This window comes from Rhinoderma darwinii (genome assembly GCF_050947455.1).
Source record: "Rhinoderma darwinii isolate aRhiDar2 chromosome 2 unlocalized genomic scaffold, aRhiDar2.hap1 SUPER_2_unloc_56, whole genome shotgun sequence".
Classification (NCBI taxonomy): Eukaryota; Metazoa; Chordata; class Amphibia; order Anura; family Rhinodermatidae; genus Rhinoderma; species Rhinoderma darwinii.
The window spans coordinates 1526175-1547149 of NW_027461725.1; the positions used below are offsets into that span (position 1 = coordinate 1526175).

At 41.8% G+C, this 20975-nt stretch overlaps 83 pseudogenes; all 83 read right to left on the reverse strand.

Moving 5' to 3' along the window:
* Positions 1-24: 24 nt before the first annotated feature.
* Positions 25-143, reverse strand: LOC142681101 (5S ribosomal RNA; annotated as a pseudogene).
* Positions 144-396: 253 nt separating this feature from the next.
* On the reverse strand, positions 397-515 carry LOC142681458 (5S ribosomal RNA; annotated as a pseudogene).
* Positions 516-582: 67 nt separating this feature from the next.
* On the reverse strand, positions 583-701 carry LOC142680906 (5S ribosomal RNA; annotated as a pseudogene).
* Positions 702-768: 67 nt separating this feature from the next.
* On the reverse strand, positions 769-887 carry LOC142681050 (5S ribosomal RNA; annotated as a pseudogene).
* Positions 888-1140: 253 nt separating this feature from the next.
* LOC142681130 (5S ribosomal RNA) lies at positions 1141-1259 on the reverse strand (annotated as a pseudogene).
* A 67-nt stretch (positions 1260-1326) lies between these two features.
* Positions 1327-1445, reverse strand: LOC142681276 (5S ribosomal RNA; annotated as a pseudogene).
* A 67-nt stretch (positions 1446-1512) lies between these two features.
* LOC142681417 (5S ribosomal RNA) lies at positions 1513-1631 on the reverse strand (annotated as a pseudogene).
* A 67-nt stretch (positions 1632-1698) lies between these two features.
* LOC142680310 (5S ribosomal RNA) lies at positions 1699-1817 on the reverse strand (annotated as a pseudogene).
* Positions 1818-2256: 439 nt separating this feature from the next.
* Positions 2257-2375, reverse strand: LOC142681062 (5S ribosomal RNA; annotated as a pseudogene).
* Positions 2376-2442: 67 nt separating this feature from the next.
* On the reverse strand, positions 2443-2561 carry LOC142681281 (5S ribosomal RNA; annotated as a pseudogene).
* A 67-nt stretch (positions 2562-2628) lies between these two features.
* LOC142680220 (5S ribosomal RNA) lies at positions 2629-2747 on the reverse strand (annotated as a pseudogene).
* Positions 2748-2814: 67 nt separating this feature from the next.
* LOC142681453 (5S ribosomal RNA) lies at positions 2815-2933 on the reverse strand (annotated as a pseudogene).
* Positions 2934-3186: 253 nt separating this feature from the next.
* On the reverse strand, positions 3187-3305 carry LOC142681102 (5S ribosomal RNA; annotated as a pseudogene).
* Positions 3306-3372: 67 nt separating this feature from the next.
* Positions 3373-3491, reverse strand: LOC142680124 (5S ribosomal RNA; annotated as a pseudogene).
* A 67-nt stretch (positions 3492-3558) lies between these two features.
* LOC142681197 (5S ribosomal RNA) lies at positions 3559-3677 on the reverse strand (annotated as a pseudogene).
* A 67-nt stretch (positions 3678-3744) lies between these two features.
* LOC142681104 (5S ribosomal RNA) lies at positions 3745-3863 on the reverse strand (annotated as a pseudogene).
* Positions 3864-3930: 67 nt separating this feature from the next.
* LOC142680264 (5S ribosomal RNA) lies at positions 3931-4049 on the reverse strand (annotated as a pseudogene).
* Positions 4050-4116: 67 nt separating this feature from the next.
* LOC142681198 (5S ribosomal RNA) lies at positions 4117-4235 on the reverse strand (annotated as a pseudogene).
* Positions 4236-4302: 67 nt separating this feature from the next.
* On the reverse strand, positions 4303-4421 carry LOC142681364 (5S ribosomal RNA; annotated as a pseudogene).
* Positions 4422-4488: 67 nt separating this feature from the next.
* Positions 4489-4607, reverse strand: LOC142681388 (5S ribosomal RNA; annotated as a pseudogene).
* A 67-nt stretch (positions 4608-4674) lies between these two features.
* Positions 4675-4793, reverse strand: LOC142680368 (5S ribosomal RNA; annotated as a pseudogene).
* A 66-nt stretch (positions 4794-4859) lies between these two features.
* Positions 4860-4978, reverse strand: LOC142680369 (5S ribosomal RNA; annotated as a pseudogene).
* A 253-nt stretch (positions 4979-5231) lies between these two features.
* On the reverse strand, positions 5232-5350 carry LOC142681234 (5S ribosomal RNA; annotated as a pseudogene).
* Positions 5351-5417: 67 nt separating this feature from the next.
* Positions 5418-5536, reverse strand: LOC142680360 (5S ribosomal RNA; annotated as a pseudogene).
* A 67-nt stretch (positions 5537-5603) lies between these two features.
* LOC142680370 (5S ribosomal RNA) lies at positions 5604-5722 on the reverse strand (annotated as a pseudogene).
* A 67-nt stretch (positions 5723-5789) lies between these two features.
* Positions 5790-5908, reverse strand: LOC142681425 (5S ribosomal RNA; annotated as a pseudogene).
* Positions 5909-5975: 67 nt separating this feature from the next.
* Positions 5976-6094, reverse strand: LOC142681232 (5S ribosomal RNA; annotated as a pseudogene).
* Positions 6095-6533: 439 nt separating this feature from the next.
* LOC142681289 (5S ribosomal RNA) lies at positions 6534-6652 on the reverse strand (annotated as a pseudogene).
* A 253-nt stretch (positions 6653-6905) lies between these two features.
* LOC142681112 (5S ribosomal RNA) lies at positions 6906-7024 on the reverse strand (annotated as a pseudogene).
* A 67-nt stretch (positions 7025-7091) lies between these two features.
* Positions 7092-7210, reverse strand: LOC142681176 (5S ribosomal RNA; annotated as a pseudogene).
* Positions 7211-7277: 67 nt separating this feature from the next.
* On the reverse strand, positions 7278-7396 carry LOC142681360 (5S ribosomal RNA; annotated as a pseudogene).
* Positions 7397-7463: 67 nt separating this feature from the next.
* On the reverse strand, positions 7464-7582 carry LOC142680371 (5S ribosomal RNA; annotated as a pseudogene).
* A 253-nt stretch (positions 7583-7835) lies between these two features.
* Positions 7836-7954, reverse strand: LOC142681319 (5S ribosomal RNA; annotated as a pseudogene).
* Positions 7955-8021: 67 nt separating this feature from the next.
* On the reverse strand, positions 8022-8140 carry LOC142681297 (5S ribosomal RNA; annotated as a pseudogene).
* A 253-nt stretch (positions 8141-8393) lies between these two features.
* LOC142681217 (5S ribosomal RNA) lies at positions 8394-8512 on the reverse strand (annotated as a pseudogene).
* Positions 8513-8579: 67 nt separating this feature from the next.
* On the reverse strand, positions 8580-8698 carry LOC142681277 (5S ribosomal RNA; annotated as a pseudogene).
* Positions 8699-8765: 67 nt separating this feature from the next.
* Positions 8766-8884, reverse strand: LOC142681310 (5S ribosomal RNA; annotated as a pseudogene).
* Positions 8885-8951: 67 nt separating this feature from the next.
* Positions 8952-9070, reverse strand: LOC142680151 (5S ribosomal RNA; annotated as a pseudogene).
* A 67-nt stretch (positions 9071-9137) lies between these two features.
* Positions 9138-9256, reverse strand: LOC142680091 (5S ribosomal RNA; annotated as a pseudogene).
* Positions 9257-9323: 67 nt separating this feature from the next.
* LOC142680282 (5S ribosomal RNA) lies at positions 9324-9442 on the reverse strand (annotated as a pseudogene).
* Positions 9443-9509: 67 nt separating this feature from the next.
* Positions 9510-9628, reverse strand: LOC142680058 (5S ribosomal RNA; annotated as a pseudogene).
* Positions 9629-9695: 67 nt separating this feature from the next.
* LOC142680349 (5S ribosomal RNA) lies at positions 9696-9814 on the reverse strand (annotated as a pseudogene).
* A 67-nt stretch (positions 9815-9881) lies between these two features.
* Positions 9882-10000, reverse strand: LOC142680372 (5S ribosomal RNA; annotated as a pseudogene).
* Positions 10001-10253: 253 nt separating this feature from the next.
* Positions 10254-10372, reverse strand: LOC142681199 (5S ribosomal RNA; annotated as a pseudogene).
* Positions 10373-10625: 253 nt separating this feature from the next.
* LOC142681298 (5S ribosomal RNA) lies at positions 10626-10744 on the reverse strand (annotated as a pseudogene).
* A 67-nt stretch (positions 10745-10811) lies between these two features.
* Positions 10812-10930, reverse strand: LOC142681418 (5S ribosomal RNA; annotated as a pseudogene).
* A 67-nt stretch (positions 10931-10997) lies between these two features.
* Positions 10998-11116, reverse strand: LOC142681428 (5S ribosomal RNA; annotated as a pseudogene).
* A 67-nt stretch (positions 11117-11183) lies between these two features.
* On the reverse strand, positions 11184-11302 carry LOC142680770 (5S ribosomal RNA; annotated as a pseudogene).
* A 67-nt stretch (positions 11303-11369) lies between these two features.
* LOC142681278 (5S ribosomal RNA) lies at positions 11370-11488 on the reverse strand (annotated as a pseudogene).
* Positions 11489-11555: 67 nt separating this feature from the next.
* On the reverse strand, positions 11556-11674 carry LOC142681311 (5S ribosomal RNA; annotated as a pseudogene).
* A 67-nt stretch (positions 11675-11741) lies between these two features.
* Positions 11742-11860, reverse strand: LOC142680250 (5S ribosomal RNA; annotated as a pseudogene).
* Positions 11861-11927: 67 nt separating this feature from the next.
* On the reverse strand, positions 11928-12046 carry LOC142680093 (5S ribosomal RNA; annotated as a pseudogene).
* Positions 12047-12113: 67 nt separating this feature from the next.
* On the reverse strand, positions 12114-12232 carry LOC142680257 (5S ribosomal RNA; annotated as a pseudogene).
* A 253-nt stretch (positions 12233-12485) lies between these two features.
* On the reverse strand, positions 12486-12604 carry LOC142681299 (5S ribosomal RNA; annotated as a pseudogene).
* Positions 12605-12858: 254 nt separating this feature from the next.
* Positions 12859-12976, reverse strand: LOC142680289 (5S ribosomal RNA; annotated as a pseudogene).
* A 253-nt stretch (positions 12977-13229) lies between these two features.
* Positions 13230-13348, reverse strand: LOC142680103 (5S ribosomal RNA; annotated as a pseudogene).
* Positions 13349-13415: 67 nt separating this feature from the next.
* LOC142680373 (5S ribosomal RNA) lies at positions 13416-13534 on the reverse strand (annotated as a pseudogene).
* A 67-nt stretch (positions 13535-13601) lies between these two features.
* LOC142680105 (5S ribosomal RNA) lies at positions 13602-13720 on the reverse strand (annotated as a pseudogene).
* Positions 13721-13787: 67 nt separating this feature from the next.
* Positions 13788-13906, reverse strand: LOC142680374 (5S ribosomal RNA; annotated as a pseudogene).
* A 254-nt stretch (positions 13907-14160) lies between these two features.
* On the reverse strand, positions 14161-14278 carry LOC142680290 (5S ribosomal RNA; annotated as a pseudogene).
* Positions 14279-14531: 253 nt separating this feature from the next.
* On the reverse strand, positions 14532-14650 carry LOC142681406 (5S ribosomal RNA; annotated as a pseudogene).
* A 67-nt stretch (positions 14651-14717) lies between these two features.
* LOC142680337 (5S ribosomal RNA) lies at positions 14718-14836 on the reverse strand (annotated as a pseudogene).
* A 624-nt stretch (positions 14837-15460) lies between these two features.
* LOC142681126 (5S ribosomal RNA) lies at positions 15461-15579 on the reverse strand (annotated as a pseudogene).
* Positions 15580-15646: 67 nt separating this feature from the next.
* Positions 15647-15765, reverse strand: LOC142680918 (5S ribosomal RNA; annotated as a pseudogene).
* A 252-nt stretch (positions 15766-16017) lies between these two features.
* LOC142681049 (5S ribosomal RNA) lies at positions 16018-16136 on the reverse strand (annotated as a pseudogene).
* A 67-nt stretch (positions 16137-16203) lies between these two features.
* LOC142680176 (5S ribosomal RNA) lies at positions 16204-16322 on the reverse strand (annotated as a pseudogene).
* A 439-nt stretch (positions 16323-16761) lies between these two features.
* Positions 16762-16880, reverse strand: LOC142680328 (5S ribosomal RNA; annotated as a pseudogene).
* A 67-nt stretch (positions 16881-16947) lies between these two features.
* Positions 16948-17066, reverse strand: LOC142680323 (5S ribosomal RNA; annotated as a pseudogene).
* Positions 17067-17133: 67 nt separating this feature from the next.
* Positions 17134-17252, reverse strand: LOC142681369 (5S ribosomal RNA; annotated as a pseudogene).
* Positions 17253-17319: 67 nt separating this feature from the next.
* LOC142680152 (5S ribosomal RNA) lies at positions 17320-17438 on the reverse strand (annotated as a pseudogene).
* A 439-nt stretch (positions 17439-17877) lies between these two features.
* On the reverse strand, positions 17878-17996 carry LOC142681134 (5S ribosomal RNA; annotated as a pseudogene).
* A 67-nt stretch (positions 17997-18063) lies between these two features.
* LOC142681186 (5S ribosomal RNA) lies at positions 18064-18182 on the reverse strand (annotated as a pseudogene).
* Positions 18183-18249: 67 nt separating this feature from the next.
* LOC142680140 (5S ribosomal RNA) lies at positions 18250-18368 on the reverse strand (annotated as a pseudogene).
* Positions 18369-18620: 252 nt separating this feature from the next.
* LOC142681051 (5S ribosomal RNA) lies at positions 18621-18739 on the reverse strand (annotated as a pseudogene).
* Positions 18740-18806: 67 nt separating this feature from the next.
* On the reverse strand, positions 18807-18925 carry LOC142680179 (5S ribosomal RNA; annotated as a pseudogene).
* Positions 18926-19178: 253 nt separating this feature from the next.
* Positions 19179-19297, reverse strand: LOC142680262 (5S ribosomal RNA; annotated as a pseudogene).
* Positions 19298-19364: 67 nt separating this feature from the next.
* On the reverse strand, positions 19365-19483 carry LOC142680329 (5S ribosomal RNA; annotated as a pseudogene).
* A 67-nt stretch (positions 19484-19550) lies between these two features.
* Positions 19551-19669, reverse strand: LOC142680325 (5S ribosomal RNA; annotated as a pseudogene).
* Positions 19670-19736: 67 nt separating this feature from the next.
* LOC142681370 (5S ribosomal RNA) lies at positions 19737-19855 on the reverse strand (annotated as a pseudogene).
* A 67-nt stretch (positions 19856-19922) lies between these two features.
* LOC142680154 (5S ribosomal RNA) lies at positions 19923-20041 on the reverse strand (annotated as a pseudogene).
* Positions 20042-20480: 439 nt separating this feature from the next.
* LOC142681146 (5S ribosomal RNA) lies at positions 20481-20599 on the reverse strand (annotated as a pseudogene).
* Positions 20600-20666: 67 nt separating this feature from the next.
* LOC142681187 (5S ribosomal RNA) lies at positions 20667-20785 on the reverse strand (annotated as a pseudogene).
* Positions 20786-20852: 67 nt separating this feature from the next.
* On the reverse strand, positions 20853-20971 carry LOC142681002 (5S ribosomal RNA; annotated as a pseudogene).
* Between the last annotated feature and the right edge of the window lie 4 nt (positions 20972-20975).

Here is a 20975-nt window from a genome sequence, read left to right on the forward strand (position 1 = left end):
CAAAATCTAAACAACATAATAAAAAGTCAACTGCACCACGGATTCCCAGACAGTCTCCCACACTGGTACTAGCGAGGCCTTAAGCTGTGTAACTTCTGCGATCTGACGAGAGCAGGGACATTCAGCTTAGAATGGCCATTGACATTAAATTCTTTAATCCATAGTCCTTTTTAATCGATTGTGAAACAAAATCTAAACGACATAATAAAAACTCAACCGCACCACAGATTCCCAGACAGTCTCCCACACTGGTACTAGCGAGGCCTTAAGCTGTGTAACTTCTCCGATCTGACGAGAGCAGGCACATTCAGCTTAGAATGGCCATTGACATTAAAAGCCTTAATCCATAGTCCTATTTAATCTATTGTGAAACAAAATCTAAACAACATAATAAAAAGTCAACCGCACCACGGATTCCCAGACAGTCTCCCACACTGGTACTAGCGGGGACTTAAGCTATGTAACTTCTGCGTTCTGACGAGAGCAGGCACATTCAGCTTAGAATGGCCATTGACGTTAAATGCTTTAATCCATAGTCCTTTTTAATCGATTGTGAAACAAAATCTAAACGACATAATAAAAAGTCAACCGCACCACGGATTCCCAGACAGTCTCCCACACTGGTACTAGCGAGGCCTTAAGCTGTGTAACTTCTGCGATCTGACGAGAGCAGGCACATTCAGCTCAGAATGGCCATTGACATTACATGCTTTAATCCATAGTCCTTTTTAATCGATTGTGAAACAAAATCTAAACGACATAATAAAAAGTCAACAGCACCACGGATTCCCAGACAGTCTCCCACACTGGTACTAGCGAGGCCTTAAGCTGTGTAACTTCTGCGATCTGACGAGAGCAGGGACATTCAGCTTAGAATGGCCATTGACATTAAATGCTTTAATCCATAGTCCTTTTTAATCGATTGTGAAACAAAATCTAAACGACATAATAAAAATTCAACCGCACAACGGATTCCGAGACAGTCTCCCACACTGGTACTAGCGAGGCCTTAAGCTGGGTAATTTCTGCGATCTGACGAGAGCAGGCACATTCAGCTTAGAATGGCCATTGACATTAAATGCTTTAATCCATAGTCCTTTTTAATCGATTGTGAAACAAAATCTAAACGACATAATAAAAAGTCAACCGCACCACGGATTCCCAGACAGTCTCCCACACTAGTACTAGCGAGGCCTTAAGCTATGTAACTTCTGCGATCTGACGAGAGCAGGCACATTCAGCTTAGAATGGCCATTGACATTAAATGCTTTAATCCATAGTCCTTTTTAATCGATTGTGAAACAAAATCTAAACGACATAATAAAAAGTCAACCGCACCACGGATTCCCAGACAGTCTCCCACACTGGTACTAGCGAGGCCTTAAGCTGTGTAACTTCTGCGTTTTGACGAGAGCAGGCACATTCAGCTTAGAATGGCCATTGACGTTAAATTCTTTAATCCATAGTCCTATTTAATCTATTGTGAAACAAAATCTAAACGACATAATAAAAAGTCAACCGCACCACGGATTCCCAGACAGTCTCCCACACTGGTACTAGCGAGGCCTTAAGCTGTGTAATTTCTGCGATCTGACGAGAGCAGGCACATTCAGCTTAGAATGGCCATTGACGTTAAATGCTTTAATCCATAGTCCTTTTTAATCGATTGTGAAACAAAATCTAAACGACATAATAAAAAGTTAACCGCACCACGGATTCCCAGACAGTCTCCCACACTGGTACTAGCGAGGACTTAAGCTGTGTAACTTCTGCGATCTGACGAGAGCAGGCACATTCAGCTTAGAATGGCCAATGACATTAAATGCTTTAATCCATAGTCCTTTTTAATCGATTGTGAAACAAAATCTAAACGACATAATAAAAAGTCAACCGCACCACGGATTCCCAGACAGTCTCCCACACTGATACTAGCAAGGCTTTAAGCTGTGTAACTTCTGCGATCTGACGAGAGCAGGGACATACAGCTTAGAATGGCCATTGACATTAAATGCTTTAATCCATAGTCCTTTTTAATCGATTGTGAAACAAAATCTAAACGACATAATAAAAAGTCAACCGCACCACGCATTCCCAGACAGTCTCCCACACTGGTACCAGCGAGGCCTTAAACTGTGTAACTTCTGCGATCTGACGAGAGCTGGGACATTCAGCTTAGAATGGCCATTGACAGTAAAGGCTTTAATCCATAGTCCTTTTTAATCGATTGTGAAACAAAATCTAAACGACATAATAAAAAGTCAACAGCACCACGGATTCCCAGACAGTCTCCCACACTGGTACTAGCGAGGCCTTAAGCTGTGTAACTTCTGCGATCTGACGAGAGCAGGGACATTCAGCTTAGAATGGCCATTGACATTAAATGCTTTAATCCATAGTCCTTTTTAATCGATTGTGAAACAAAATCTAAACGACATAATAAAAAGTCAACCGCACCACGGATTCCCAGACAGTCTCCCACACTAGTACTAGCGAGGCCTTAAGCTGTGTAACTTCTGCGATCTGACGAGAGCAGGCACATTCAGCTTAGAATGGCCATTGACATTAAATGATTTAATCCATAGTCCTTTTTAATCGATTGTGAAACAAAATCTAAACGACATAATAAAAAGTCAACCGCACCACGGATTCCCAGACAGTCTCCCACACTGGTACTAGCGAGGCCTTAAGCTGTGTAACTTCTGCGTTTTGACGAGAGCTGGCACATTCAGCTTAGAATGACCATTGACGTTAAATTCTTTAATCCATAGTCCTATTTAATCTATTGTGAAACAAAATCTAAACGACATAATAAAAAGTCAACCGCACCACGGATTCCCAGAGAGTCTCCCACACTGGTACTAGCGAGGCCTTAAGCTGTGTAATTTCTGCGATCTGACGAGAGCAGGCACATTCAGCTTAGAATGGCCATTGACGTTAAATGCTTTAATCCATAGTCCTTTTTAATCGATTGTGAAACAAAATCTAAACGTCATAATAAAAAGTTAACCGCACCACGGATTCCCAGACAGTCTCACACACTGGTACTAGCGAGGCGTTAAGCTGTGTAACTTCTGCGATCTGACGAGAGCAGGCACATTCAGCTTAGAATGGCCATTGACATTAAAAGCCTTAATCCATAGTCCTATTTAATCTATTGTGAAACAAAATCTAAACAACATAATAAAAAGTCAACTGCACCACGGATTCCCAGACAGTCTCCCACACTGGTACTAGCGAGGCCTTAAGCTGTGTAACTTCTGCGATCTGACGAGAGCAGGGACATTCAGCTTAGAATGGCCATTGACATTAAATTCTTTAATCCATAGTCCTTTTTAATCGATTGTGAAACAAAATCTAAACGACATAATAAAAATTCAACCGCACCACGGATTCCCAGACAGTCTCCCACACTGGTACTAGCGAGGCCTTAAGCTGTGTAACTTCTGCGTTCTGACTAGAGCAGGCACATTCAGCTTAGAATGGCCATTGACATTAAATGCTTTAATCCATAGTCCTTTTTAATCGATTGTGAAACAAAATCTAAACGACATAATAAAAAGTCAACCGCACCACGGATTCCCAGACAGTCTCCCACACTGGTACTAGCGAGGCCTTAAGCTGTGTAACTTCTGCGATCTGACGAGTGCAGGCACATTCAGCTTAGAATGGCCATTGACATTAAAAGCCTTAATCCATAGTCCTATTTAATCTATTGTGAAACAAAATCTAAACAACATAATAAAAAGTCAACTGCACCACGGATTCCCAGACAGTCTCCCACACTGGTACTAGCGAGGCCTTAAGCTGTGTAACTTCTGCGATCTGACGAGAGCAGGGACATTCAGCTTAGAATGGCCATTGACATTAAATTCTTTAATCCATAGTCCTTTTTAATCGATTGTGAAACAAAATCTAAACGACATAATAAAAATGCAACCGCACCACGGATTCCCAGACAGTCTCCCACACTGGTACTAGCGAGGCCTTAAGCTGTGTAACTTCTGCGTTCTGACTAGAGCAGGCACATTCAGCTTAGAATGGCCATTGACGTTAAATGCTTTAATCCATAGTCCTTTTTAATCGATTGTGAAACAAAATCTAAACGACATAATAAAAAGTCAACCGCACCACGGATTCCCAGACAGTCTCCCACACTGGTACTAGCGAGGCCTTAAGCTGTGTAACTTCTGCGATCTGACGAGTGCAGGCACATTCAGCTTAGAATGGCCATTGACATTAAAAGCCTTAATCCATAGTCCTATTTAATCTATTGTGAAACAAAATCTAAACAACATAATAAAAAGTCAACTGCACCACGGATTCCCAGACAGTCTCCCACACTGGTACTAGCGAGGCCTTAAGCTGTGTAACTTCTGCGATCTGACGAGAGCAGGGACATTCAGTTTAGAATGGCCATTGACATTAAAGGCTTTAATCCATAGTCCTTTTTAATCGATTGTGAAACAAAATCTAAACGACATAATAAAAATTCAACCACACCACGGATTCCCAGACAGTCTCCCACACTGGTACTAGCGAGGCCTTAAGCTGTGTAACTTCTGCGTTCTGACGAGAGCAGGCACATTCAGCTTAGAATGGCTATTGACGTTAAATGCTTTAATCCATAGTCCTATTTAATCTATTGTGAAACATAATCTAAACGACATAATAAGAAGTCAACCGCACCACGGATTCCCAGACAGTCTCCCACACTGGTACTAGCGAGGCCTTAAGCTGTGTAACTTCTGCGATCTGACGAGAGCAGGCACATTCAGCTTAGAATGGCCATTGACATTAAATGCTTTAATCCATAGTCCTTTTTAATCTATTGTGAAACAAAATCAAACGACATAATAAAAAGTCAACCGCACCACGGATTCCCAGACAGTCTCCCACACTGGTACTAGCGAGGCCTTAAGCTGTGTAACTTCTGCGATCTGACGAGAGCAGGCACATTCAGCTTAGAATGGCCATTGACCTTAAATGCTTTAATCCATAGTCCTTTTTAATCGATTGTGAAACAAAATCTAAACGACATAATAAAATGTCAACCGCACCACGGATTCCCAGACAGTCTCCCACACTGGTACTAGAGAGACCTTAAGCTGTGTAACTTCTGCGATCTGACGAGAGCAGGGACATTCAGCTTAGAATGGCCATTGACATTAAATGCTTTAATCCATAGTCCTTTTTAATCGATTGTGAAACAAAATCTAAACGACATAATAAAAATTCAACCGCACCACGGATTCCCAGACAGTCTCCCACACTGGTACTAGCGAGGCCTTAAGCTGTGTAACTTCTGCGATCTGACGAGAGCAGGCACATTCAGCTTAGAATGGCCATTGACGTTAAATGTTTTAATCCATAGTCCTATTTAATCTATTGTGAAACAAAATCTAAACGAAATAATAAAAAGTCAACCGCACCACGGATTCCCAGACAATCTCCCACACTGGTACTAGCGAGGCGTTAAGCTGTTTAACTTCTGCGCTCTAACGAGAGCATGCACATTCAGCTTAGAATGGCCATTGACATTAAATGCTTTAATCCATAGTCCTTTTTAATCGATTGTGAAACAAAATCTAAACGACATAATAAAAAGTCAACCGCACCACGGATTCCCAGACAGTCTCCCACACTGGTACTAGCGAGGCCTTAAGCTGTGTAACTTCTGCGATCTGACGAGAGCAGGCACATTCAGCTTAGAATGGCCATTGACATTAAAAGCCTTAATCCATAGTCCTATTTAATCTATTGTGAAACAAAATCTAAACGACATAATAAAAAGTCAACCGCACCACGGATTCCCAGACAGTCACCCACACTGGTACTAGCGAGGCGTTAAGCTGTGTAACTTCTGCGATCTGACGAGAGCAGGCACATTCAGCTTAGAATGGCCATTGACATTAAATGCTTTAATCCATAGTCCTTTTTAATCGATTGTGAAACAAAATCTAAACGACATAATAAAAAGTCAACAGCACCACGGATTCCCAGACAGTCTCCCACACTGGTACTAGCGAGGCCTTAAGCTGTGTAACTTCTGCGATCTGACGAGAGCAGGGACATTCAGCTTAGAATAGCCATTGACATTAAATGCTTTAATCCATAGTCCTTTTTAATCGATTGTGAAACAAAATCTAAACGACATAATAAAAATTCAACCGCTCCACGGATTCCCAGCCAGTCTCCCACACTGGTACTAGCGAGGCCTTAAGCTGTGTAACTTCTGCGATCTAACGAGAGCAGGCACATTCAGCTTAGAATGGCCATTGACATTAAAAGCCTTAATCCATAGTCCTATTTAGTCTATTGTGAAACAAAATCTAAACAACATAATAAAAAGTCAACCGCACCACGCATTCCCAGACAGTCTCCCACACTGGTACCAGCGAGGCCTTAAGCTGTATAACTTCTGCGATCTGACGAGAGCAGGGACTTTCAGCTTAGAATGGCCATTGACATTAAATGCTTTAATCCATAGTCCTTTTTAATCGATTGTGAAACAAAATCTAAACGACATAATAAAAACTCAACCGCACCACAGATTCCCAGACAGTCTCCCACACTGGTACTAGCGAGGCCTTAAGCTGTGTAACTTCTGCGTTCGGACGAGAGCAGGCACATTCAGCTTAGAATGGCCATTGACGTTAAATGCTTTAATCCATAGTCCTATTTAATCTATTGTGAAACAAAATCTAAACGACATAATAAAAAGGCAACCGCACCACGGATTCCCAGACAGTCTCCCACACTGGTACTAGCGAGGCGTTAAGCTGTGTAACTTCTGCGATCTTACGAGAGCAGGCACATTCAGCTTAGAATGGCCATTGACTTTAAATGCTTTAATCCATAGTCCTTTTTAATCGATTGTGAAACAAAATCTAAACGACATAATAAAAAGTCAACCGCACCACAGATTCCCAGACAGTCTCCCACACTGGTACTAGCGAGGCCTTAAGCTGTGTAACTTCTGCGATCTGACGAGAGCAGGCACATTCAGCTTAGAATGGCCATTGACGTTAAATGCTTTAATCCATAGTCCTTTTTAATCGATTGTGAAACAAAATCTAAACGACATAATAAAAAGTCAACCGCACCACGGATTCCCAGACAGTCTCCCACACTGGTACTAGCGAGGCCTTAAGCTGTGTAACTTCTGCGATCTGACGAGAGCAGGCACATTCAGCTTAGAATGGCCATTGATGTTAAATGTTTTAATCCATAGTCCTATTTAATCTATTGTGAAACAAAATCTAAACGAAATAATAAAAAGTCAACCGCACCACGGATTCCCAGACAGTCTCCCACATTGGTACTAGCTAGGCCTTAAGCTGTGTAACTTCTGCGATCTGACGAGAGCAGGCACATTCAGCTTAGAATGGCCATTGACATTAAAAGCATTAATCCATAGTCCTATTTAATCTAATGTGAAACAAAATCTAAACAACATAATAAAAAGTCAACCGCACCACGGATTCCCAGACAGTCTCCCACACTGGTACTAGCGAGGCCTTAAGCTGTGTAACTTCTGCGATCTGACGAGAGCAGGCACATTCAGCTTAGAATGGCCATTGACGTTAAATGCTTTAATCCATAGTCCTATTTAATCTATTGTGAAACAAAATCTAAACGACATAATAAAAAGTCAACCGCACCACGGATTCCCAGACAGTCACCCACACTGGTACTAGCGAGGCGTTAAGCTGTGTAACTTCTGCGATCTAACGAGAGAAGGCACATTCAGCTTAGAATGGCCATTGACATTAAACGCTTTAATCCATAGTCCTTTTTAATCGATTGTGAAACAAAATCTAAACGACATAATAAAAAGTCAACCGCACCACGGATTCCCAGACAGTCTCCCACACTGGTACCAGCGAGGCCTTAAGCTGTGTAACTTCTGCGATCTGACGAGAGCAGGGACATTCAGCTTAGAATGGCCATTGACATTAAAGGCTTTAATCCATAGTCCTTTTTAATCGATTGTGAAACAAAATCGAAACGACATAATAAAAACTCAACCGCACCACGGATTCCCAGACAGTCTCCCACACTGGTACTAGCGAGGCCTTAAGCTGTGTAACTTCTGCGATCTGACGAGAGCAGGCACATTCAGCTTAGAATGGCCATTGACATTAAAAGCCTTAATCCATAGTCCTATTTAATCTATTGTGAAACAAAATCTAAACAAAATAATAAAAAGTCAACCGCAACACGGATTCCCAGACAGTCTCCCACACTGGTACTAGCGAGGACTTAAGCTATGTAACTTCTGCGTTCTGACGAGAGCAGGCACATTCAGCTTAGAATGGCCATTGACGTTAAATGCTTTAATCCATAGTCCTTTTTAATCGATTGTGAAACAAAATCTAAACGACATAATAAAAAGTCAACCGCACCACGGATTTCCAGACAGTCTCCCACACTAGTACTAGCGAGGCCTTAAGCTGTGTAACTTCTGCGATCTGACGAGAGCAGGCACATTCAGCTTAGAATGGCCATTGACAATAAATGCTTTAATCCATAGTCCTTTTTAATCGATTGTGAAACAAAATCTAAACGACATAATAAAAAGTCAACCGCACCACGGATTCCCAGACAGTCTCCCACACTGGTACTAGCGAGGCCTTAAGCTGTGTAACTTCTGCGTTTTGACGAGAGCAGGCACATTCAGCTTAGAATGGCCATTGACGTTAAATTCTTTAATCCATAGTCCTATTTAATCTATTGTGAAACAAAATCTAAACGACATAATAAAAAGTCAACCGCACCACGGATTCCCAGACAGTCTCCCACACTGGTACTAGCGAGGCCTTAAGCTGTGTAATTTCTGCTATCTGACGAGAGCAGGCACATTCAGCTTAGAATGGCCATTGACGTTAAATGCTTTAATCCATAGTCCTTTTTAATCGATTGTGAAACAAAATCTAAACGACATAATAAAAAGTTAACCGCACCACGGATTCCCAGACAGTCTCCCACACTGGTACTAGCGAGGACTTAAGCTGTGTAACTTCTGCGATCTGACGAGAGCAGGCACATTCAGCTTAGAATGGCCATTGACATTAAATGCTTTAATCCATAGTCCTTTTTAATCGATTGTGAAACAAAATCTAAACGACATAATAAAAAGTCAACCGCACCACGGATTCCCAGACTGTCTCCCACACTGGTACTAGCAAGGCCTTAAGCTGTGTAACTTCTGCGATCTGACGAGAGCAGGGACATTCAGCTTAGAATGGCCATTGACATTAAATGCTTTAATCCATAGTCCTTTTTAATCGATTGTGAAACAAAATCTAAACGACATAATAAAAATTCAACCGCACCACGGATTCCCAGACAGTCTCCCACACTGGTACTAGCGAGGCGTTAAGCTGTGTAACTTCTGCGATCTGACGAGAGCAGGCACATTCAGCTTAGAATGGCCATTGACATTAAAAGCCTTAATCCATAGTCCTATTTAATCTATTGTGAAACAAAATCTAAACAACATAATAAAAAGTCAACTGCACCACGGATTCCCAGACAGTCTCCCACACTGGTACTAGCGAGGACTTAAGCTGTGTAACTTCTGCGATCTGACGAGAGCAGGCACACTCAGCTTAGAATGGCCATTGACGTTAAATGCTTTAATCCATAGTCCTATTTAATCTATTGTGAAACAAAATCTAAACGACATAATAAAAAGTCAACCGCACCACGGATTCCCAGACAGTCTCCCACACTGGTACTAGCGAGGCGTTAAGCTGTGTAACTTCTGCGATCTAACGAGGGCAGGCACATTCAGCTTAGAATGGCCATTGACATTAAAAGCCTTAATCCATAGTCCTATTTAATCTAATGTGAAACAAAATCTAAACAACATAATAAAAAGTCAACCGCACCACGGATTCCCAGACAGTCTCCCACACTGGTACTAGCGAGGCCTTAAGCTGTGTAACTTCTGCGATCTGACGAGAGCAGGCACATTCAGCTTAGAATGGCCATTGACGTTAAATGCTTTAATCCATAGTCCTATTTAATCTATTGTGAAACAAAATCTAAACGACATAATAAAAAGTCAACCGCACCACGGATTCCCAGACAGTCACCCACACTGGTACTAGCGAGGTGTTAAGCTGTGTAACTTCTGCGAACTAACGAGAGAAGGCACATTCAGCTTAGAATGGCCATTGACATTAAACGCTTTAATCCATAGTCCTTTTTAATCGATTGTGAAATAAAATCTAAACGACATAATAAAAAGTCAACCGCACCACGGATTCCCAGACAGTCTCCCACACTGGTACTAGCGAGGCCTTAAGCTGTGTAACTTCTGCGATCTGACGAGTGCAGGCACATTCAGCTTAGAATGGCCATTGACATTAAAAGTCTTAATCCATAGTCCTATTTAATCTATTGTGAAACAAAATCTAAACAACATAATAAAAAGTCAACCGCACCACGCATTCCCAGACAGTCTCCCACACTGGTACCAGCGAGGCCTTAAGCTGTGTAACTTCTGCGATCTGACGAGAGCAGGGACATTCAGCTTAGAATGGCCATTGACATTAAAGGCTTTAATCCATAGTCCTTTTTAATCGATTGTGAAACAAAATCGAAACGACATAATAAAAACTCAACCGCACCACGGATTCCCAGACAGTCTCCCACACTGGTACTAGCGAGGCCTTAAGCTGTGTAACTTCTGCGATCTGACGAGAGCAGGCACATTCAGCTTAGAATGGCCATTGACATTAAAAGCCTTAATCCATAGTCCTATTTAATCTATTGTGAAACAAAATCTAAACAACATAATAAAAAGTCAACCGCACCACGGATTCCCAGACAGTCTCCCACACTGGTACTAGCGAGGACTTAAGCTATGTAACTTCTGCGTTCTGACGAGAGCAGGCACATTCAGCTTAGAATGGCCATTGACGTTAAATGCTTTAATCCATAGTCCTTTTTAATCGATTGTGAAACAAAATCTAAACGACATAATAAAAATTCAACAGCACCACGGATTCCCAGACAGTCTCCCACACTGGTACTAGCGAGGGCTTAAGCTGTGTAACTTCTGCGATCTGACGAGAGCAGGGACATTCAGCTTAGAATGGCCATTGACATTAAATGCTTTAATCCATAGTCCTTTTTAATCGATTGTGAAACAAAATCTAAACGACATAATAAAAAGTCAACCGCACCACGGATTCCCAGACAGTCTCCCACACTAGTACTAGTGAGGCCTTAAGCTGTGTAACTTCTGCGATCTGACGAGAGCAGGCACATTCAGCTTAGAATGGCCATTGACATTAAATGCTTTAATCCATAGTCCTTTTTAATCGATTGTGAAACAAAATCTAAACGACATAATAAAAAGTCAACCGCACCACGGATTCCCAGACAGTCTCCCACACTGGTACTAGCGAGGCCTTAAGCTGTGTAACTTCTGCGTTTTGACGAGAGCAGGCACATTCAGCTTAGAATGGCCATTGACGTTAAATTCTTTAATCCATAGTCCTATTTAATCTATTGTGAAACAAAATCTAAACGACATAATAAAAAGTCAACCGCACCACGGATTCCCAGACAGTCTCCCACACTGGTACTAGCGAGGCCTTAAGCTGTGTAATTTCTGCTATCTGACGAGAGCAGGCACATTCAGCTTAGAATGGCCATTGACGTTAAATGCTTTAATCCATAGTCCTTTTTAATCGATTGTGAAACAAAATCTAAACGACATAATAAAAAGTTAACCGCACCACGGATTCCCAGACAGTCTCCCACACTGGTACTAGCGAGGACTTAAGCTGTGTAACTTCTGCGATCTGACGAGAGCAGGCACATTCAGCTTAGAATCGCCATTGACATTAAATGCTTTAATCCATAGTCCTTTTTAATCGATTGTGAAACAAAATCTAAACGACATAATAAAAAGTCAACCGCACCACGGATTCCCAGACTGTCTCCCACACTGGTACTAGCAAGGCCTTAAGCTGTGTAACTTCTGCGATCTGACGAGAGCAGGGACATTCAGCTTAGAATGGCCATTGACATTAAATGCTTTAATCCATAGTCCTTTTTAATCGATTGTGAAACAAAATCTAAACGACATAATAAAAATTCAACCGCACCACGGATTCCCAGACAGTCTCCCACACTGGTACTAGCGAGGCGTTAAGCTGTGTAACTTCTGCGATCTGACGAGAGCAGGCACATTCAGCTTAGAATGGCCATTGATATTAAAAGCCTTAATCCATAGTCCTATTTAATCCATTGTGAAACAAAATCTAAACAACATAATAAAAAGTCAACTGCATCACGGATTCCCAGACAGTCTCCCACACTGGTACTAGCGAGGACTTAAGCTGTGTAACTTCTGCGATCTGACGAGAGCAGGCACACTCAGCTTAGAATGGCCATTGACATTAAAGGCTTTAATCCATAGTCCTTTTTAATCGATTGTGAAACAAAATCTAAACGACATAATAAAAACTCAACCGCACCACGGATTCCCAGACAGTCTCCCACACTGGTACTAGCGAGGCCTTAAGCTGTGTAACTTCTGCGATCTGACGAGAGCAGGCACATTCAGCTTAGAATGGCCATTGACATTAAAAGCCTTAATCCATAGTCCTATTTAATCTATTGTGAAACAAAATCTAAACAAAATAATAAAAAGTCAACCGCAAAACGGATTCCCAGACAGTCTCCCACAGTGGTACTAGCGAGGCCTTAAGCTGTGTAACTTCTGCGATCTGACGAGAGCAGGGACATACAGTTTAGAATGGCCATTGACATTAAATGCTTTAATCCATAGTCCTTTTTAATCGATTGTGAAACAAAATCTAAACGACATAATAAAAAGGCAACCGCACCACGGATTCCCAGACAGTCTCCCACACTGGTACTAGCGAGGCCTTAAGCTGTGTAACTTCTGCGATCTGACGAGAGCAGGGACATTCAGCTTAGAATGGCCATTGACATTAAAGGCTTTAATCCATAGTCCTTTTTAATTGATTGTGAAACAAAATCTAAACGACATAATAAAAACTCATCCGCACCACAGATTCCCAGACAGTCTCCCACACTGGTACTAGCGAGGCCTTAAGCTGTGTAACTTCTGCGATCTGACGAGAGCAGGGACATTCAGCTTAGAATGGCCATTGACATTAAAGGCTTTAATCCATAGTCCTTTTTAATCGATTGTGAAACAAAATCTAAACGACATAATAAAAATTCAACCACACCACGGATTCCCAGACAGTCTCCCACACTGGTACTAGCGAGGCCTTAAGCTGTGTAACTTCTGCGTTCTGACGAGAGCAGGCACAGTCAGCTTAGAATGGCTATTGACGTTAAATGCTTTAATCCATAGTCCTATTTAATCTATTGTGAAACATAATCTAAACTACATAATAAAAAGTCAACCGCACCACGGATTCCCAGACAGTCTCCCACACTGGTACTAGCGAGGCCTTAAGCTGTGTAACTTCTGCGATCTGACGAGAGCAGGCACATTCAGCTTAGAATGGCCATTGACATTAAATGCTTTAATCCATAGTCCTTTTTAATCGATTGTGAAACAAAATCTAAACGACATAATAAAAATTCAACCACACCACGGATTCCCAGACAGTCTCCCACACTGGTACTAGCGAGGCCTTAAGCTGTGTAACTTCTGCGTTCTGACGAGAGCAGGCACAGTCAGCTTAGAATGGCTATTGACGTTAAATGCTTTAATCCATAGTCCTATTTAATCTATTGTGAAACATAATCTAAACTACATAATAAAAAGTCAACCGCACCACGGATTCCCAGACAGTCTCCCACACTGGTACTAGCGAGGCCTTAAGCTGTGTAACTTCTGCGATCTGACGAGAGCAGGCACATTCAGCTTAGAATGGCCATTGACATTAAAAGCCTTAATCCATAGTCCTATTTAATCTATTGTGAAACAAAATCTAAACAAAATAATAAAAAGTCAACCGCAAAACGGATTCCCAGACAGTCTCCCACAGTGGTACTAGCGAGGCCTTAAGCTGTGTAACTTCTGCGATCTGACGAGAGCAGGGACATACAGTTTAGAATGGCCATTGACATTAAATGCTTTAATCCATAGTCCTTTTTAATCGATTGTGAAACAAAATCTAAACGACATAATAAAAAGGCAACCGCACCACGGATTCCCAGACAGTCTCCCACACTGGTACTAGCGAGGCCTTAAGCTGTGTAACTTCTGCGATCTGACGAGAGCAGGGACATTCAGCTTAGAATGGCCATTGACATTAAAGGCTTTAATCCATAGTCCTTTTTAATTGATTGTGAAACAAAATCTAAACGACATAATAAAAACTCATCCGCACCACAGATTCCCAGACAGTCTCCCACACTGGTACTAGCGAGGCCTTAAGCTGTGTAACTTCTGCGATCTGACGAGAGCAGGGACATTCAGCTTAGAATGGCCATTGACATTAAAGGCTTTAATCCATAGTCCTTTTTAATCGATTGTGAAACAAAATCTAAACGACATAATAAAAATTCAACCGCACCACGGATTCCCAGACAGTCTCCCACACTGGTACTAGCGAGGCCTTAAGCTGTGTAACTTCTGCGATCTGACGAGAGCAGGCACATTCAGCTTAGAATGGCCATTAACGTTAAATGCGTTAATCCATAGTCCTATTTAATCTATTGTGAAACAAAATCTAAACGACATAATAAAAAGTCAACCGCACCACGGATTCCCAGACAGTCTCCGACACTGGTACTAGCGAGGCGTTAAGCTGTGTAACTTCTGCGATCTAACGAGAGCAGGCACATTCAGCTTAGAATGGCCATTGACATTAAATGCTTTAATCCATAGTCCTTTTTAATCGATTGTGAAAAAAATCTAAACGACATAATAAAAAGTCAAACGCACCACGGATTCCCAGACAGTCTCCCACACTGGTACTAGCGAGGCCTTAAGCTGTGTAACTTCTGCGATCTGACGAAAGCAGGCACATTCAGCTTAGAATGGCCATTGACATTAAAAGCCTTAATCCATAGTCCTATTTAATTTATTGTGAAACATAATCTAAACAACATAATAAAAAGTCAACCGCACCACGGATTCCCAGACAGTCTATCACACTGGTACTAGCGAGGCCTTAAGCTGTGTAACTTCTGCGATCTGACGAGAGCAGGGACATTGAGCTTAGAATAGCCATTGACATTAAATGCTTTAATACATAGTCCTTTTTAATCGATTGTGAAACAAAATCTAAACGACATAATAAAAAGTCAACCGCACCACGGATTCCCAGACACTCTCCCATACTGGTACTAGCGAGGGCTTAAGCTGTGTAACTTCTGCGATCTAACGAGAGCAGGCACATTCAGCTTAGAATTGCCATTGACATTAAATGCTTTAATCCATAGTCCTTTTTAATCGATTGTGAAACAAAATCTAAACGACATAATAAAAAGTCAACCGCACCACGGATTCCCAGACAGTCTCCCACACTGGTACTAGTGAGGCCTTAAGCTGTGTAACGTCTGCGATCTGACGAGAGCAGGTACATTCAGCTTAGAATGGCCATTGACATTAAAAGCCTTAATCCATAGTCCTATTTAATCTATTGTGAAACAAAATCTAAACAACATAATAAAAAGTCAACCGCACCACAGATTCCCAGACAGTCTCCCACACTGGTACTAGCGAGGCCTTAAGCTGTGTAACTTCTGCGTTCTGACGAGAGCAGGCACATTCAGCTTAGAATGGCCATTGACGTTAAATGCTTTAATCCATAGTCCTATTTAATCTATTGTGAAACAAAATCTAAACGACATAATAAAAAGTCAACGCACCACGGATTCCCAGACAGTCTCCCACACTGGTACTAGCGAAGCCTTAAGCTGTGTAACTTCTGCGATCTGACGAGAGCAGGCACATTCAGCTTAGAATGGCCATTGACATTAAAAGCCTTAATCCATAGTCCTATTTAATCTATTGTGAAACAAAATCTAAACAACATAATAAAAAGTCAACCGCACCACGGATTCCCAGACAGTCTCCCACACTGGTACTAGCGAGGCCTTAAGCTGTGTAACTTCTGCGATCTGACGAGAGCAGGGACATTCAGCTTAGAATGGCCATTGACATTAAATGCTTTAATACATAGTCCTTTTTAATCGATTGTGAAACAAAATCTAAACGACATAATAAAGATTCAACCGCACCACGGATTCCCAGACAGTTTCCCACACTGGTACTAGCGAGGCCTTAAGCTGTGTAACTTCTGAGTTCTGACGAGAGCAGGCACATTCAGCTTAGAATGGCCATTGACGTTAAATGCTTTAATCCATAGTCCTATTTAATCTATTGTGAAACAAAATCTAATCGACATAATAAAAAGTCAACCGCACCATGGATTCCCAGACAGTCTCCCACACTGGTACTAGCGAGGCCTTAAGCTGTGTAACTTCTGCGGTCTGACGAGAGCAGGCACATTCAGCTTAGAATGGCCATTGACATTAAATGCTTTAATCCATAGTCCTTTTTAATCGATTGTGAAACAAAATCTAAACAACATAATAAAAAGTCAACCGCACCACTGATTCCCAGACAGTCTCCCACACTGGTACTAGCAAGGCCTTAAGCTGTGTAACTTCTGTGATCTGACGAGAGCAGGGACATTCAGCTTAGAATGGCCTTTGACATTAAATGCTTTAATCCATAGTCCTTTTTAATCGATTGTGAAACAAAATCTAAACGACATAATAAAAATTCAACCGCACCACGGATTCCCAGACAGTCTCCCACACTGGTACTAGCGAGGCCTTAAGCTGTGTAACTTCTGCGATCTGACGAGAGGAGGCACATTCAGCTTAGAATGGCCATTGACGTTAAATGCTTTAATCCATAGTCCTATTTAATCTATTGTGAAACAAAATCTAAACGACATAATAAAAAGTCAACCGCACCACGGATTCCCAGACAGTCTCCCACACTGGTACTAGCGAGGCGTAAAGCTGTGTAACTTCTGCGATCTAACGAGAGCAGGCACATTTAGCTTAGAATGGCCATTGACAGTAAATGCTTTAATCCATAGTCCTTTTAAATCGATTGTGAAACAAAATCTAAACGACATAATAAAAAGTCAACCGCACCACGGATTCCCAGACAGTCTCCCACACTGGTACTAGCGTAGCCTTAAGCTGTGTAACTTCTGCGACCTGACGAGAGCAGGCATATTCAGCTTAGAATGGCCATTGACATTAAATGCTTTAATCCATAGTCCTTTTTAATCGATTGTGAAACAAAATCTAAACGACATAATAAAAAGTCAACCGCACCACGGATTCCCAGACAGTCTCCCACACTGGTACTAGCGAGTCCTTAAGCTGTGTAACTTCTGCGATCTGACGAGAGCAGGGACATTCAGCTTAGAATGGCCATTGACATTAAATGCTTTAATCCATAGTCCTTTTTAATCGATTGTGAAACAAAATCTAAACGACATAATAAAAATTTAACCTCACCACGGATTCCCAGACAGTCTCCCACACTGGTACTAGCGAGGCCTTAAGCTGTGTAACTTCTGCGATCTGACGAGAGCAGGCACATTCAGCTTAGAATGGCCATTGACATTAAATGCTTTAATCCATAGTCCTTTTTAATCGATTGTGAAACAAAATCTAAACGACATAATAAAAAGTCAACCGCACCACGGATTCCCAGACAGTCTCACACACTGGTACTAGCGAGGCCTTAAACTGTGTAACTTCTGCGATCTGACAAGAGCAGGCACATTCAGCTTAGAATGGCCATTGACATTAAAAGCCTTAATCCATAGTCCTATTTAATCTATTGTGAAACAAAATCTAAACAACATAGTAAAAAGTCAACCGCACCACGGATTCCCAGACAGTCTCCCACACTGGTACTAGCGAGGCCTTAAGCTGTGTAACTTCTGCGTTCTGACGAGAGCAGGCACATTCAGCTTAGAATGGCCATTGACGTTAAATGCTTTAATCCATAGTCCTATTTAATCTATTGTGAAACAAAATCTAAACGACATAATAAAAAGTCAACCGCACCACGTATTCCCAGACAGTCTCCCACACTGGTACTAGCGAGGCCTTAAGCTGTGTAACTTCTGTGATCTGACGAGAGCAGGCACATTCAGCTTAGAATGGCCATTGACATTAAATGCTTTAATCCATAGTCCTATTTAATCTATTGTGAAACAAAATCTAAACGACATAATAAAAAGTCAACCGCACCACGGATTCCCAGACAGTCTCCCACACTGGTACTAGCGAGGCGTTAAGCTGTGTAACTTCTGCGATCTAACGAGAGCAGGCACATTCAGCTTAGAATGGCCATTGACATTAAATGCTTTAATCCATATTCCTTTTTAATCGATTGTGAAACAACATCTAAACGACATAATAAAAAGTCAACGCACCACGGATTCCCAGACAGTCTCCCACACTGGTACTAGCGAAGCCTTAAGCTGTGTAACTTCTGCGATCTGACGAGAGCAGGCACATTCAGCTTAGAATGGCCATTGACATTAAAAGCCTTAATCCATAGTCCTATTTAATCTATTGTGAAACAAAATCTAAACAACATAATAAAAAGTCAACCGCACCACGGATTCCCAGACAGTCTCCCACACTGGTACTAGCGAGGCCTTAAGCTGTGTAACTTCTGCGATCTGACGAGAGCAGGGACATTCAGCTTAGAATGGCCATTGACATTAAATGCTTTAATACATAGTCCTTTTTAATCGATTGTGAAACAAAATCTAAACGACATAATAAAGATTCAACCGCACCACGGATTCCCAGACAGTTTCCCACACTGGTACTAGCGAGGCCTTAAGCTGTGTAACTTCTGAGTTCTGACGAGAGCAGGCACATTCAGCTTAGAATGGCCATTGACGTTAAATGCTTTAATCCATAGTCCTATTTAATCTATTGTGAAACAAAATCTAATCGACATAATAAAAAGTCAACCGCACCATGGATTCCCAGACAGTCTCCCACACTGGTACTAGCGAGGCCTTAAGCTGTGTAACTTCTGCGGTCTGACGAGAGCAGGCACATTCAGCTTAGAATGGCCATTGACATTAAATGCTTTAATCCATAGTCCTTTTTAATCGATTGTGAAACAAAATCTAAACAACATAATAAAAAGTCAACCGCACCACTGATTCCCAGACAGTCTCCCACACTGGTACTAGCAAGGCCTTAAGCTGTGTAACTTCTGCGATCTGACGAGAGCAGGGACATTCAGCTTAGAATGGCCTTTGACATTAAATGCTTTAATCCATAGTCCTTTTTAATCGATTGTGAAACAAAATCTAAACGACATAATAAAAATTCAACCGCACCACGGATTCCCAGACAGTCTCCCACACTGGTACTAGCGAGGCCTTAAGCTGTGTAACTTCTGCGATCTGACGAGAGGAGGCACATTCAGCTTAGAATGGCCATTGACGTTAAATGCTTTAATCCATAGTCCTATTTAATCTATTGTGAAACAAAATCTAAACGACATAATAAAAAGTCAACCGCACCACGGATTCCCAGACAGTCTCCCACACTGGTACTAGCGAGGCGTAAAGCTGTGTAACTTCTGCGATCTAACGAGAGCAGGCACATTTAGCTTAGAATGGCCATTGACAGTAAATGCTTTAATCCATAGTCCTTTTAAATCGATTGTGAAACAAAATCTAAACGACATAATAAAAAGTCAACCGCACCACGGATTCCCAGACAGTCTCCCACACTGGTACTAGCGTAGCCTTAAGCTGTGTAACTTCTGCGACCTGACGAGAGCAGGCATATTCAGCTTAGAATGGCCATTGACATTAAATGCTTTAATCCATAGTCCTTTTTAATCGATTGTGAAACAAAATCTAAACGACATAATAAAAAGTCAACCGCACCACGGATTCCCAGACAGTCTCCCACACTGGTACTAGCGAGTCCTTAAGCTGTGTAACTTCTGCGATCTGACGAGAGCAGGGACATTCAGCTTAGAATGGCCATTGACATTAAATGCTTTAATCCATAGTCCTTTTTAATCGATTGTGAAACAAAATCTAAACGACATAATAAAAATTTAACCTCACCACGGATTCCCAGACAGTCTCCCACACTGGTACTAGCGAGGCCTTAAGCTGTGTAACTTCTGCGATCTGACGAGAGCAGGCACATTCAGCTTAGAATGGCCATTGACATTAAATGCTTTAATCCATAGTCCTTTTTAATCGATTGTGAAACAAAATCTAAACGACATAATAAAAAGTCAACCGCACCACGGATTCCCAGACAGTCTCACACACTGGTACTAGCGAGGCCTTAAACTGTGTAACTTCTGCGATCTGACAAGAGCAGGCACATTCAGCTTAGAATGGCCATTGACATTAAAAGCCTTAATCCATAGTCCTATTTAATCTATTGTGAAACAAAATCTAAACAACATAGTAAAAAGTCAACCGCACCACGGATTCCCAGACAGTCTCCCACACTGGTACTAGCGAGGCCTTAAGCTGTGTAACTTCTGCGTTCTGACGAGAGCAGGCACATTCAGCTTAGAATGGCCATTGACGTTAAATGCTTTAATCCATAGTCCTATTTAATCTATTGTGAAACAAAATCTAAACGACATAATAAAAAGTCAACCGCACCACGTATTCCCAGACAGTCTCCCACACTGGTACTAGCGAGGCCTTAAGCTGTGTAACTTCTGTGATCTGACGAGAGCAGGCACATTCAGCTTAGAATGGCCATTGACATTAAATGCTTTAATCCATAGTCCTTTTTAATCGATTGTGAAACAAAATCTAAACGACATAATAAAAAGACAACCGCACCACGGATTCCCAGACAGTCTCCCACACTGGTACTAGCGAGGCCTTAAGCTGTGTAACTTCTGCGTTCTGACGAGAGCAGGCACATTCAGCTTAGAATGGCCATTGACGTTA